Source organism: Hippocampus zosterae, chromosome 3 (assembly GCF_025434085.1).
Source record: "Hippocampus zosterae strain Florida chromosome 3, ASM2543408v3, whole genome shotgun sequence".
NCBI classification, from domain to species: Eukaryota; Metazoa; Chordata; class Actinopteri; order Syngnathiformes; family Syngnathidae; genus Hippocampus; species Hippocampus zosterae.
In genome coordinates, this window is record NC_067453.1 from 13,449,010 (window position 1) to 13,461,594 (window position 12,585).

The following is a 12,585-nucleotide window of genomic DNA, read 5'->3' on the forward strand; positions in this document are numbered from 1 at the left end:
CTCAAAATCACACCTACGGACAATTTAGAGTGTCTATTAACCTGCCATGATTTTGGAATGTAGGAGGAAATCGGAATACCCGGAGAATCACCCATGCAGGCACAAGGAGAAGTCCGGAGCCGGAATCGAACCGTACACCTCGTGACTTTTAGGCTGGCGTGCTAACCAGTCACCACCGTTCCGCCCTGAGTTCACACAATCACAATGAAATCAATACGGTACTCGGGGGGGACAACAAATTGGTGGTCTAATGGTTGAGCCATCTCCAGGCTTCTGATTGCAGCCAATAGCCATTTTCTCTTCCATTTGTTTACACCACTTTTCCTCACTATGATCACAGGTGACTTTGGCTGAGAGGTAATTTATGAAAATAGTTGCCAGCCAAACGTATCATGAATCGAGGCAAAACATGATTCACAAACTTACCTAAGGACAAGTCAGTTGCAATTAACCTAACAGGCATGTTTTTGAGAATGTAGGATGAAGTAGGCCGCCCACATAAAAGACATGCAAGCACAGGGAGAACATGTAAACTCCACAAAGCAAGACAAACCACTTGTACCATGTGCAGCTATAAACAATTTCCTATTCCAGAATCTGAGTTGCATTTCATTGATGATGACCATGTCCAACCTAATGACATCAAAGTATTGATCTCTTGCTGTGTCATTAAAACCTCTATCCTGTTAGAACAGGCAGTTTTGTCAGTGATTTGGCAGGCAAGACGAGCAGACAAAAACGCATGTTCCTGATTAAATGAACGTGGTTTCAAAGAGTCTGTCTTTTCATGCCAATCTTGATATCTGGCTAAGTGGAGAGTGGATGACAGGATTATGGCCAATAGTTAATGAGCAATTTAGAGATAGCTACGGTGCCAGGAGAAATGGCCCTGCTGTCAATTTAATGAGTACACCCATGCAGTCAGCGCACAATGCATTCACATGGGTCAAGATGTGACGATGTGTCATTAGCGTATTTAATTGAACAGATGGACAATTTGTTCTCAAAAAGAGGACCAATACTGGTCCAAACTGTAATGGTTTCTTCAAAAACAACCATTTGAAGTCTTGATAATATGCTGACATGATAAGGAGTGGTCTGCTATATTGAAGAATCTACTGTACTGTAAATTCTAGATAGGTGTGAATATTAGCACAATTGCGTATTTGTGTGCCCTGACATTAGATGCCGACCACTCTGGGGCTTACATTTATTGCCAAAAGTCAGCTGGAATAAAATCCAGGTCATCTAGGACCAGGTTTGGGAAGTAACATATTGCATGTGTTCAAATTATTTCCACTTTATTTTTTATTTTTTGCGTTACTCTAGTCATCCCATAATTCGTGAGCAGCCGCTCCGAACTGATTGGTGTACAGACCTATCACGATTAGCATGCTGCTTCTGATTGGTGAGCTTTTCAGTAGAGGAGGTAGACTGTTTTTATCTTTGAGATTGTTGATTCAACAGCGGTGTCTTGCTCGTGCAAACCTTAAATGAGGCAATTTCCTTTGAGCGCAGACCAGTGCAGGCAGAAAAAAGGACTGTAGGGGTGTATGACCCACATCATGAGTTGATTCCAGAAAGCAGCGGAGTCACCGACGCAAATAGATTTTAGGTAGGGGGAACTTTCTCGGAAGGAGTGATGAATTTTAATCCCAATTGTGCCGTTCATCTGGCCAGTGGCGTCACAGGGAGAAAACAGCTATTCACAAAAACAGCCTTTTAACCTATAACTGTGATAGAGTGGAAGAACATTCAATGCAACACAACACAAACAAATTGCTGTACAGCATAGATTTCAAATAGGCGTTACATCTCTTTTCTTCAAATAAGTACTTGTTGTGCTCTAAAATATCAAAGTGATTGGACACCTTAAGATGGAGTCACTCACCTGTGATTCATCACTGCAAGCAATCCTCCTCCAAAGCCACAACAAGGGAGCAAAAGGATGAAAGATTATCCAGCTAATGAAATTTTATCTAACTACACAAACTTGAGTGTGGGGCCAAAAAGACATGCTACTAAGAAGGCAATTACAATTTCTCCATTCACTCCTTCCCTGACGGGGAAGGTGATAATAATGAGAACCACAGTTTCCCTGATGAGTAAGTGATAATAATGTCAATCACAAGAGTTGACGGAGACGGAGTAATCAGAACTGACAATTTGGCCCCACAGACAAATGAGTAGAGACAAGTCATCCAACTGAGAGACAGCCACAGTGATGGCCTATTAGAGAGGTTTAATCAGTCAGCCCAACATTAACATCGTAAACTCCACCAATAGGGATTGGAGAGACTCAAAAAAGTGACCATTTTGACTTTTAGTCCAACCTGAAAAAAAGATTGATGGCTTCTACTTAAAACCGGGTTGAAATAGAGCAACATGGGTTCAAATAAATGATTTGTTTGAAACCAGTCCGTTTGGAAGAGTTAAAGGAGTTCTATGTGGCCGTTTTTTTAACTGTATTACAATAATTACCTTTCATTCGTGAAAACAATAAGCAGTTTGGATAATGGATAGATGGATGGATGGATGGGACTCCTAGAGAAGGACCAAAGCCATTAATGCTCATGTACCACAGACTTGGGGGATTTTAATATTCATTTGTGCTGTCCTGATAAACCATTGGCAAACGTTCTAAACCTTTTTGATCCCCTTAATGCAGTGTGTGACTGGCCTGGCCACGATCAAGGACATACTTAAGTTTAGATCTTATTCTTGCTTACAGTCTACCAGTGCTTTCCCCATCTGTGCACACGGAGTCAAAGCACAACTTTCACAATAAACGTTATTAAAATAAACAATATTTTACTCTTTACGTTGACTTCAGTGTCACTGTGAGGTCCAGTCAAACACCTAATGTGGCCCCCGGACCGTATTTAGCCTATCCCTGCAATAGAGTCTGCATTTTACCTCCTGAAGAGGAGACAAAAGGGAGAAACGCCCTGAAACAAACAACAGCTGAAAGACACTGCAATAAAGAGGCCTGGAAAAGCATTTCAGTCTTCTACTTCAATCTGTGCTGAAGTATGCTCCATTTCCCTGACCCCAGAACGACTGGAGGAGTTGAGCCTGGCACAATGGCTCGCTCAACCAAACGGAACACTAATTTGTACTTTAGGTATATTTGAACATGATGTAGTCTGCACCTAAACTACACTAACGCAGTAGTCAAGTTGTAAATACTTAAATGAGAAACACTTTGCCTTCCGAGTGCCACATGACGATGTGATCTTGCACTCCTGAGCTTTGTAGCTCTCTGCGCTCTATTCCTACCAAAAACAATCCACAAATCCAACTGTACTAGTGCTCGTGTATGTGTGTTGTGGTGCATCTGTTTGCAGATTTGCATATTTGGCAGTTCGATTGTTATTTAAAATTATACGTTATCATGCGGAAAGATACGACCTGCAGTACATACTGTCAATCTAATCAGAATTGTTTTTTTAATTAATGAATGCTCTTCTGTTTGAGAGAGCGGAAAGAGTTGGCTGAAATCTTGATAAGAGACTTGTTCTAAAGCTCAATCATAACACAGAACCCTAACAAGAACTATTGTGGAATGACGGATTAACTGGAAAAGTAAAGAAAACATTCAGATTAATTATGCAAAATAAATGCTTGCTTTCTGAACTAGGATTTAAGGGATCATCCAGCCGGCATGGTACATTTCTCCACGAACAAGTGCAATTGTAATAGCTCTCTCTCTCTCTCTCTCTCTCTCTCTCTCTCTCTCTCTCTCTCTATATATATATATAATATATACAATAAAATATTGTATAATAAATATATTTTTAATAAAGTATTGTATTGTGTGTATATATATATATATATGCATTAAGATAATTAACATAATTAGATAATTAAAATGCATTAAGATAATATCATTTTCCTGGTATTAAAAAAATATATACCAGGAAAATGATATTATCTTAATGCATTTTCAAGGGAAAACAGTACGTTTTGGGAAATGTATCATAAGGTAAATGCAATAAGTACATTAAAAAATGTCATGAAGTGTTGTTAACGTTTCTACTTTGCGTGCATTCAGAGAAACAAGGGTTTCTTCGTATATTTTAAGAGTCCAATAATTTCTAATGAAAGCAAAGTCTTTCTGCGTGTATTATTGACTGGTGCGTAAACTATACAGTGAGCTATTGACATATGCGCGTCAAAAGTGATGTGCAGCAGTATGGATCAGTTTCATCGCTGTCCGGGACCATTTCCTTCCGAATGTGCCTCTCTTGAAAGAAGAGACGACGAGGGGAGGGCCTCACATTTGAAACCCGGCCCCTGTGACCAAGAATTGGGGCGTACATCAAACTTCTCACAGGCCAATCGCAATTCACGCTGAAAAGTTGTAAACAAGCCTGTCACGCTGGTTTTAAACTCGACGTTTGTGTTTTAGACGAATACAAAAAAAGTAGGCGCTACGCGTGAGTGACTGAAAGGAAAAAACACAAAGGTGAGTAAAAGCTGCTTTTAAATGTATATATTTACGTATTTGGTCGCGCACTCACCGTGTGTTCTCGTGATACGTTTGTGAAGTATTAGCGCAAAGCTGCTGTGAACAGCTGACGCGAATCTTACACGGGTGGATAAAAGAGTAGATTGATTGTTTGACTGATATATTGTTTTCAACTACTGCATGCAATTTCTGTACAGTAGAGGGACGATTTCGACATACTCGTGAGAAAACATACTTGGTACCTTTGCACAAGATGACAATGGCGAGCTACTTGTACCACAAGTGAAGCACTAGGTGTTTCGTAGTTTGTTTTATAATCACTAACAGTGGTACTGATCGCGCACAGTTCTCAAGTAGTTCATATTTTTATCCCACGAGTAACATGTCTTACTAGTATGTCAAAGTTGTCCTATTACCAAGGACAAAGAGCCTACGATTACATGATTACGCCTTGTCATTCGACTAGTGTACACAATTGTTTTAATAGTGAAGACAAAGACCGTAAAAGTGCAAGGAACTTGAGCTTGACATAAAGAATATTGAACAAATGCTCCAAGGTCTTTCCATAGTACGGTGTTAGAGCGTGTATGTTGCTATAAGTTGTAGATGGTATGCTTGTAGTAGAGAAAACTGGGGGTGGGACAGGCATGGTAATTGTCAATATTCTTCAGGTAACACGTTAGTACAATCGTTAGAATCAGCTGTAAATGTTCTCCCTTTGCACCCACAAAATATTGGCTACATGAGTGTTACGCAAATCTTTTTGTGTGTGTATGCGATACCACTGTTATCTGCTGCATTGTGGATCACTCCTCTGTTTTGGTGTTACTTTTTTGAGCAACCTGCTGCTTGTCACTGAGCGGATGTGGGCAAAATCAAGCTGCTGAACATCAACAAGAGCAAGTTGTGAGATCCCTTCCCAGTGAGCAGGGGTTGAGGAAGAAAGGGGGAGGAAAACGCTTCCTGACAGCTTTGAATTTTGGCAGAAATTCATGTGCTGTGACAAATGATTCTGGTTTTCAAGAACACTGGTCTTGGTTAATTAGTAGGGGTGTAACAAAACTGCAATTTGCAAATTTATTGAAAAAATGTGAATGCATTGAATAAAATATTTTCACTTTAAAACATTTCAAGATAAGTGCAACCTGTGCAGGCCCAGACAACGTCAGGGGCCCATAAAGGATTGGAAAAAACAAAACAGCTGTCCCAAATTCCAACAGACCCCTGATTTTTTAAAATAGAACAGTGGCTCTTATGGCAGAATTTATCTAATTGACTGTCAATCATGATGAGTTTTGAGGATGGGACTGTAACTGTCCACTCAAGCATGTAAAGATTATTCAGAATGTTTTTAACCTTAACTCGAATACTGCCTGCATGTAAATGTAGTCACTGTTTAGTTGTGTGGAAGTTTGAGGTTCTTGGGTTTGTATTCATAAGGCAATGTTGATTAATCAGTCACATTTGAGATATTAAAAAGTAATACATGCATCAAAATAACATTTCTGGCCAAAACTGAAAATGAAAAAACCAAAGCCAAAAACAGATCTGAAACACCAAAAGAAACTGCAACACCCTAAAAAAAATAAATTATATATATATCAAGTTCTGCACTTTGTCAAATTTAACTAAGTATAGCTATGTGTGTAAAATTTCAAAGATTGATCCATTAACATGAGAGCAGCACAATCAGACAGATTGACAATTACTGTACACCACAGTTGTCAAAGTCAAGGCCCGGGGGCCAGATCTGGCCCGCCACACCATTTTATGTGGTCTGCGAAAGCAAATCATGTCAAGTTCCATGATACTTGTTAAAGTCTGAACCAAAATTTCAAATTGTCATATGTAATTCACAATAACAGTCATTATTCTTGACTTCTGATTTGAAAACTGGTTATCCATCCAGTTGTTGTGTGCTGTGTATATAATGTGTGGAGGGGATTAAACATTTATATGGTTTCCCAAAATTCATAACGGCCCTCCAAGGGAAACCATAACTACAATGTGGCCCGCGACAAAAATTAGTTTCACCCCCTGTTGTAGACCATTTTTGTAATATGCCATGCACAGAAAAAAAGTAAGAGTAGAGAACGAACCAACAACAACAAACAACAAAGTGTATGCAGGAAAAGTGGTTCAGATTGCACGACTGTCTGTGTGTTATGTGTTGTGTTGTATTATTTTGTCATTTTATGTTAACTGTTCTTTTGATGGCGGAACGGGCACCCGCAGCGGCTCGTCTTGTTGTCTGGTTGAGAGGGAAGAAATTTCTTCTGTGCTGTATGTTGCACATACAGCTTCTCTTCAGTGTCATCTAAAGGAATAAAGATGCCGTGCATTGAGGTGAAAGTTGAGTTCCCCCCGCAGATAAACAACAAGTGCACTGACGTCACTGTTTCCTGTTAGACACGGTTGCTGTGTTTTAGTAGTTGCGTTGGATTAAATGCACAATGCACAATCACAGCAAAGATGTTGCTGAAAGAGGAATATGGTTGACATATTTCAGGCACATTTGTTTGTGACATTCAGATCGTGGCCAAATTGCTCCCCATTGGCATTCCTACCGGCTAGCCCTTGTTTCTACATTTTAAAAGCTGTCAACTTCATACATTATATGTAAATAGTTGATCAGGTTCTACATTGTTTCTTCATAATTTCATCTTGTGTGTTATTAGTTATTATTAGTTATTAGCTATTTATGATGTTACCAATGCTTTCAGATTCAGATTCAGCTGCAACATTATGTATTCAATGAAATGGCTACAAAATAGGGGCAGCGCTATGGTTGACTGGTTTGCACGTCTGCTTCACTGTGCAGAAGTTGTGGCTTTGATTCTAGCCCTTGCCTTCCTGTGTGGAGTTTGCATGTTCACTCCCCTATATCATGGAATATCGCAGAGTTGCAGTAAGGAAAAAGGGCTGAGGGGGGCACCATTACACCACAGATGAGCCCAGCCTATTTTACCCAAGAACAAGAATAAACAGAAACACTAACACCATCAGCAAACTGAGCTGTTAATTCAATCTCAACTAGTTTGCTGGCGAGAGAAGTGGTTTTGCTCTGAGGCCTTTAGCAGCATTGCTAAGGTGGCACTATGGCCCTATTTGAGACCCTTAGCCCTATTTGAGACTCTTAGCAACTCGCATATTTTAGAGCAGGGTTTGCGCTCCCCGTTGGCCACCTTGCCAATGACTAGGTAAAATGAGGAGTGGCATGGTAAATATTTCCCTCACTCAGAACATTGGTAAGCATGTTTGGCACAAAAAAATACAGTATATACATCAGTTTGTAAATTGCAGACAGTAATCCCACAACCCCCATACGGCCAGTAATGCACATGATTTACGGTATCATTACAACCTCACTTTATGCCAACGACACATTGTTTACACCTTCTGGCGGCGGCATGCTAGCGGAAGTTACCGAATTAGCACTTAGTTTATGATCCTAGAATGGGTGAAAAGGTGAAAATTGTGTCCGTTTCTGCACCTGCTCCTGAGTCACATCCATAAAACAACTGTGAATGACACCGCACCTGTGTAAAAAAAAAATACAGATAGAAAAATATTTAATGATGACAAGGCAGACGAATTATGTGTATTTAATTTGGCCACATATCCTGAAATCAAATCTTGGTGGTTTGCTAACTTCCCTGGCTTTGAAACGAAGACTATACTGTGTTTTTCCTCCAAGTGTGAGGAAAAAAAGGACAGATCAAATGCTGTCACAAGTCAGTAAAGGTTCCAGAGAGAGTGTGCAAGTACCAAGGACCACAAGAACCCACCCTCTATTTTATAGTGAGGCGAACTGATGTGCACTTTGAAAGTAGCTGCGGTGCATCAAAACATAGATGACAATCACTGAACATAAAAGAAGTATGTCTGCGGGCACTGTGATGGCTAATGTGATTGGCTAAGGAAGCAGAACCAGACTTCACTTTGCACAAATTCACAATCTTTGTTTGAGTCTAATATTTTATGAATGTGTATTTGTTTGGATTTCAAGTTTTATGGTTGTGGCATTCTGAAATTATTTGTATTCAAGACAATCTCATCGGTTTATTCACGGAGCTGAATACGTATACCCAGGGGGCTCCCCGTGACTATATGGAAACGCTTAGCGTTTTCTGTACAGTCACTGGCAGTATGTACCACAGAGCTATATTCAACCGATGAAGAAGAAGAAGAAGACCATGACGACAAGCATTCATAGACAGGAGTAGGGGTGTTTTACTTGGATTGGATTTTATCCTTGGCCACAATACAGAGCTTGGTTGTGGTTACGGTCAGCCATTTTTAACTTTTTGGCATTTTAAAATTTAAAACAGCTGCAGGCAGCCACCAGCATGCTTCCGCTGACTGTACTTTTACAGTTCAATTGATTGACAAATAAGTGAATGTGTGTGTGTGTAAAGCTCTGAGGAGAAACCATATGATGTAGATCAGGGGTGCTCAAACCTTTTGGATCGAAGATCTACTTTTCGATCAACTAACCTCCCGGGATCTACCCTTACCGGCACGCACGCACACACACACATGCACACACGCACACACACACGTACACGCACGCCCTGATGAGAAACAGCCTGAAACTGAGGCATGGACGCACTTTTGCAGCCTGTTAACTATCGTAGCTCACACATACCGTTTTAAAGTGCTTCCCTGGGCCCTCCTAGATTCCTATTCTTTGCTCGTGCCCTCGGTGAATTGATACACGAAGCAAACTCTGAATGAGAATAATGATGATAAAAGATAGAGCGCAACAGTTCTGATCACAAGCTGCAATTGCAGACTGCTGAGAGCTAACAACTTCCGGTGACGTAATCACGCGCCACCGTAAATTCAAGATTCACCTGCTTTATTTTATTTTTAAACATTTTTTGGGTGAAAATTAGACTGATAAGATGATTAGGGTGCAGTGTACATTAACACAAAAAATATATTATTAACATGTACAAAGACACACAAATGGTTATTTGTTTTTTTCTCCTGGACACTCCTCGGATCTACTTGGGACCTGTCTTAGATCTACCGGTAGATCAGGATCTACCTAATGGCCACCCCTGATGTAGATCATAGGTGTCAAACACAGGTCCTGGAGGGCCGCTGTCCTGCATATTTTCCAAGTCTCCCTGTTGCAACACACCTGATTCAAATGATCAGATCATCAGCAAGCTCTGCGGAAGCCTGACATTGAAGCTGTTCATTTGAATCAGGTGTGTTGCAACAGGGAGACTTGGAAAACATGCAGGACAGCGGCCCTCCAGTACCTGAGTTTGACACCTATGATGTAGATGCACTGATGTGGACTGCACTCCATTTACCATTTCAATCATATTGGATTTTTCCGTTTTTTTTAAGATGAAACAATTAGTCAAATAAGGGCCATTGGTTGTGTAATGATTCAAAGAGTTGACTTTTCTGTATGTTATTCCTCTTTTACAACTGTACATAATTCTGAAGGCTGGGTTAGGCTCCAGCACCCCCGCGACCCTAGTGAGGATTAAGCGGTTCGGAAAATGGATGGATGGATGAATGGATTGAATACAGCACTTTTGACAACAAAGTTGTACTTGATACTTGATTATTTAATAATTTTGATTACCGTATTTTCCGCACTATAAGGCGCACCAAAAAGTCTTTTATTTTGTTAAAAACTCACACCGCGCCTTGTGTATGGTCATTACGGGAATATGTCAACCCCAAATGGCTCCTTGCTGGAGACATGCTTCCAATGTTATAACTTGCTGTTGGTTCGGTGAACTGTGTCGCTGCTTTATTAAATACGTTTTGTCGCAGCTCCGAAAAAAGGAGAGCTGTGGTGTTGTTTTTTTAAAACGCACACTTTATTAATGGTTTTCACAGTTTCAACAAATACGGCTACATCTTTGTCCCGTCTCCGTGCCTTCTCTTCTTCCGTTCAACTCGAGAGGTGTTCATGACCGCCTCGAAAAACGTAAATTCACAATTCCTTCAATAAAACTATGAAAATTGAAAATAATGCATCACAAAATAAATTCTATAGCCTCCCTACAGAATTTATTTTGTGATTTCCTTGTTTGTGAATACACAACAAAGGAATAAATAACAAACACTTCTGAGACAGTCCAGTCTCCTACACGTCAATGACATCTGATCGTTCTGTTGGAACTATGCTAAAGGAAATGCCAAGGGGGGCTATAGAATGTATTTTGTGATTTCCTTGCTTGATTTTCTGTTTTGATGCATTATTGTCAATTTTCGTAGTTTCATTGAAGTAATGCTAATTTACGTTTTTCGGAGGCAGTCATGAACGCCTCTCGAGTCGAACGGAAGGAGCGTACCGCCATCTAGTTGATGCATTGTAGATTGCACCTTATAAACCAGTGCGTCCAATATATGAAAAATTAAAATAAAATAGCCCATTCATTGAAGGTGCACCTCATAATCCAGTGTGCCTTTTAGTGCGGAAAATACGGTATTTAATAATAATTTGCATTGTTTGTCACATATTTTTTATTTGCCCTTTCGACAGCACTCATATTAGTTTTACTGAAAACGTGGCAAAACCTTTTTACTGAGTATGAAGCAACCTCATTAAAAGAATGAAGTTAACAGAAGACCAAGTTTGTCAACTCTCCATTGGCCACACTCATTTACACAAACTCTCACAGTTGTCCTTGGAATGTGGCACCAATGTGTTTGTGCGTTTAAGGCTTCTTGTATGGCTATTTTAAATATATTGTTGCTTTTTATTGGTTGGAGGCAACAGTGTTTTTGCTGCTTCATTCATTTCTTATTTTTATAGCGGCTTACATCAACAAGTAGAGCTCATGACATTAATTACACAGTATAATAGCAGCTTTTTTTTTTTTAAATACTGTTTGGCACACCCCAAATTTTGTACTTTGACCTTCAAAACCAACAGCCTAGCACAACCTCTTTCTGGGACTCAGTTTAGTATAATCAATGGATAAAAAAAAAATATTAGTCAATATAAATAGCAACAATCCTGGTTACAATCCTGGTATTTACACGCATTGTGAAAACAATGCGTGTAAATACCAGCATGTTCTGTCTTTTATAAATGCGCCAATTTTTCTGCCATTCCGAAATCGTAACAGAGCCATAAGAAAGGCACAATATGGGTCCAGGCGGTGAATTTTTAACACCTGTCACTCAATTGTCTCATGAAGTGTTATGTACGTCACAACAGACGCTGGCACTGATCAGCAGACTGCTTCTCTGCTTCTCCGGCTTTTATATAAAAGATAGATGCGAGATCTGTTGTCACTTCGTTGTGTCAAATTTGCTGAAACGCTGTGGAGGTAGACTTTGGTCTGAATCTCAAGATTTTCGCGCACATGCCTTACAGTTGAAGCACAATTGGGCGGTGATCTCCTTGTTTTAGGTCTTTGGGAGTGATTATTCAGTACTAATATGAGAAATGAAATCAGTCTCTTGATGACATTTTAAAGTCAGTCTCCAAAAATGGAAGACTTATTTCAGATAAATTAGCACAGCATCAGGTCCTTGAAATTACACAAGCAATAGTCTCAAATCACAACGGCCATGTCAGTTGTGTTACAGCCATGAGCTGAACTTGTATTTGTTGTTGTTGTTCTTTGTTACCTTGACTTGTTTGTATTTTATGTCTGAGTAATAATATTTTGAAATGTAGTCAGTGGTTGGTTTTATTTTCATCACTTTTCAACATGCCTAGTGGGGTTATATTTTCTTTGACTTTTTGAACCACTTCTTGACTTTTTGACTCAAACAGTATTTTACTTCTCCAATAATATATATACATATATATATATACAGTACATTGCCCTGAACTGAAAACAGATTTGTTATTGGATGGGTTCAAATGCTGTTTGATTATATTTCTGGTTACTCATCAGAGCCAAAGCATACATTCAACATCAGGGATGTTTGCTCTTGCTCTCATTTAGTTACTCAGATGCTGCAGTGTGTGTGTGTGTGTTTTCAGAAGGCTTTGACAAGTCATAGTTGTTCATCAACGCAATGTTAAAAGTCAAAAAGTCCAGAGAGTTATCTTAAGCTGTCCACAGTTTGCAATTCAATATACAGTACATAAAGTGGATCGAATGAAAGTAACAAACAATATT

At 39.6% G+C, this 12,585-nt stretch overlaps 1 protein-coding gene across 1 annotated transcript in view; it reads left to right on the forward strand.

Annotated features, from left to right (window-relative positions):
* The first annotated feature begins 4,353 nt into the window (after positions 1-4,353).
* The window catches only part of ccnd2a (cyclin D2, a), a 176,878-nt gene continuing 168,646 nt past the window's right edge, over positions 4,354-12,585 (forward strand). The window contains exon 1 of the mRNA XM_052061791.1: positions 4,354-4,468. The gene's annotated coding sequence lies outside the window, so the exon portion shown is untranslated. The remainder of the gene's footprint in view (positions 4,469-12,585) is intronic.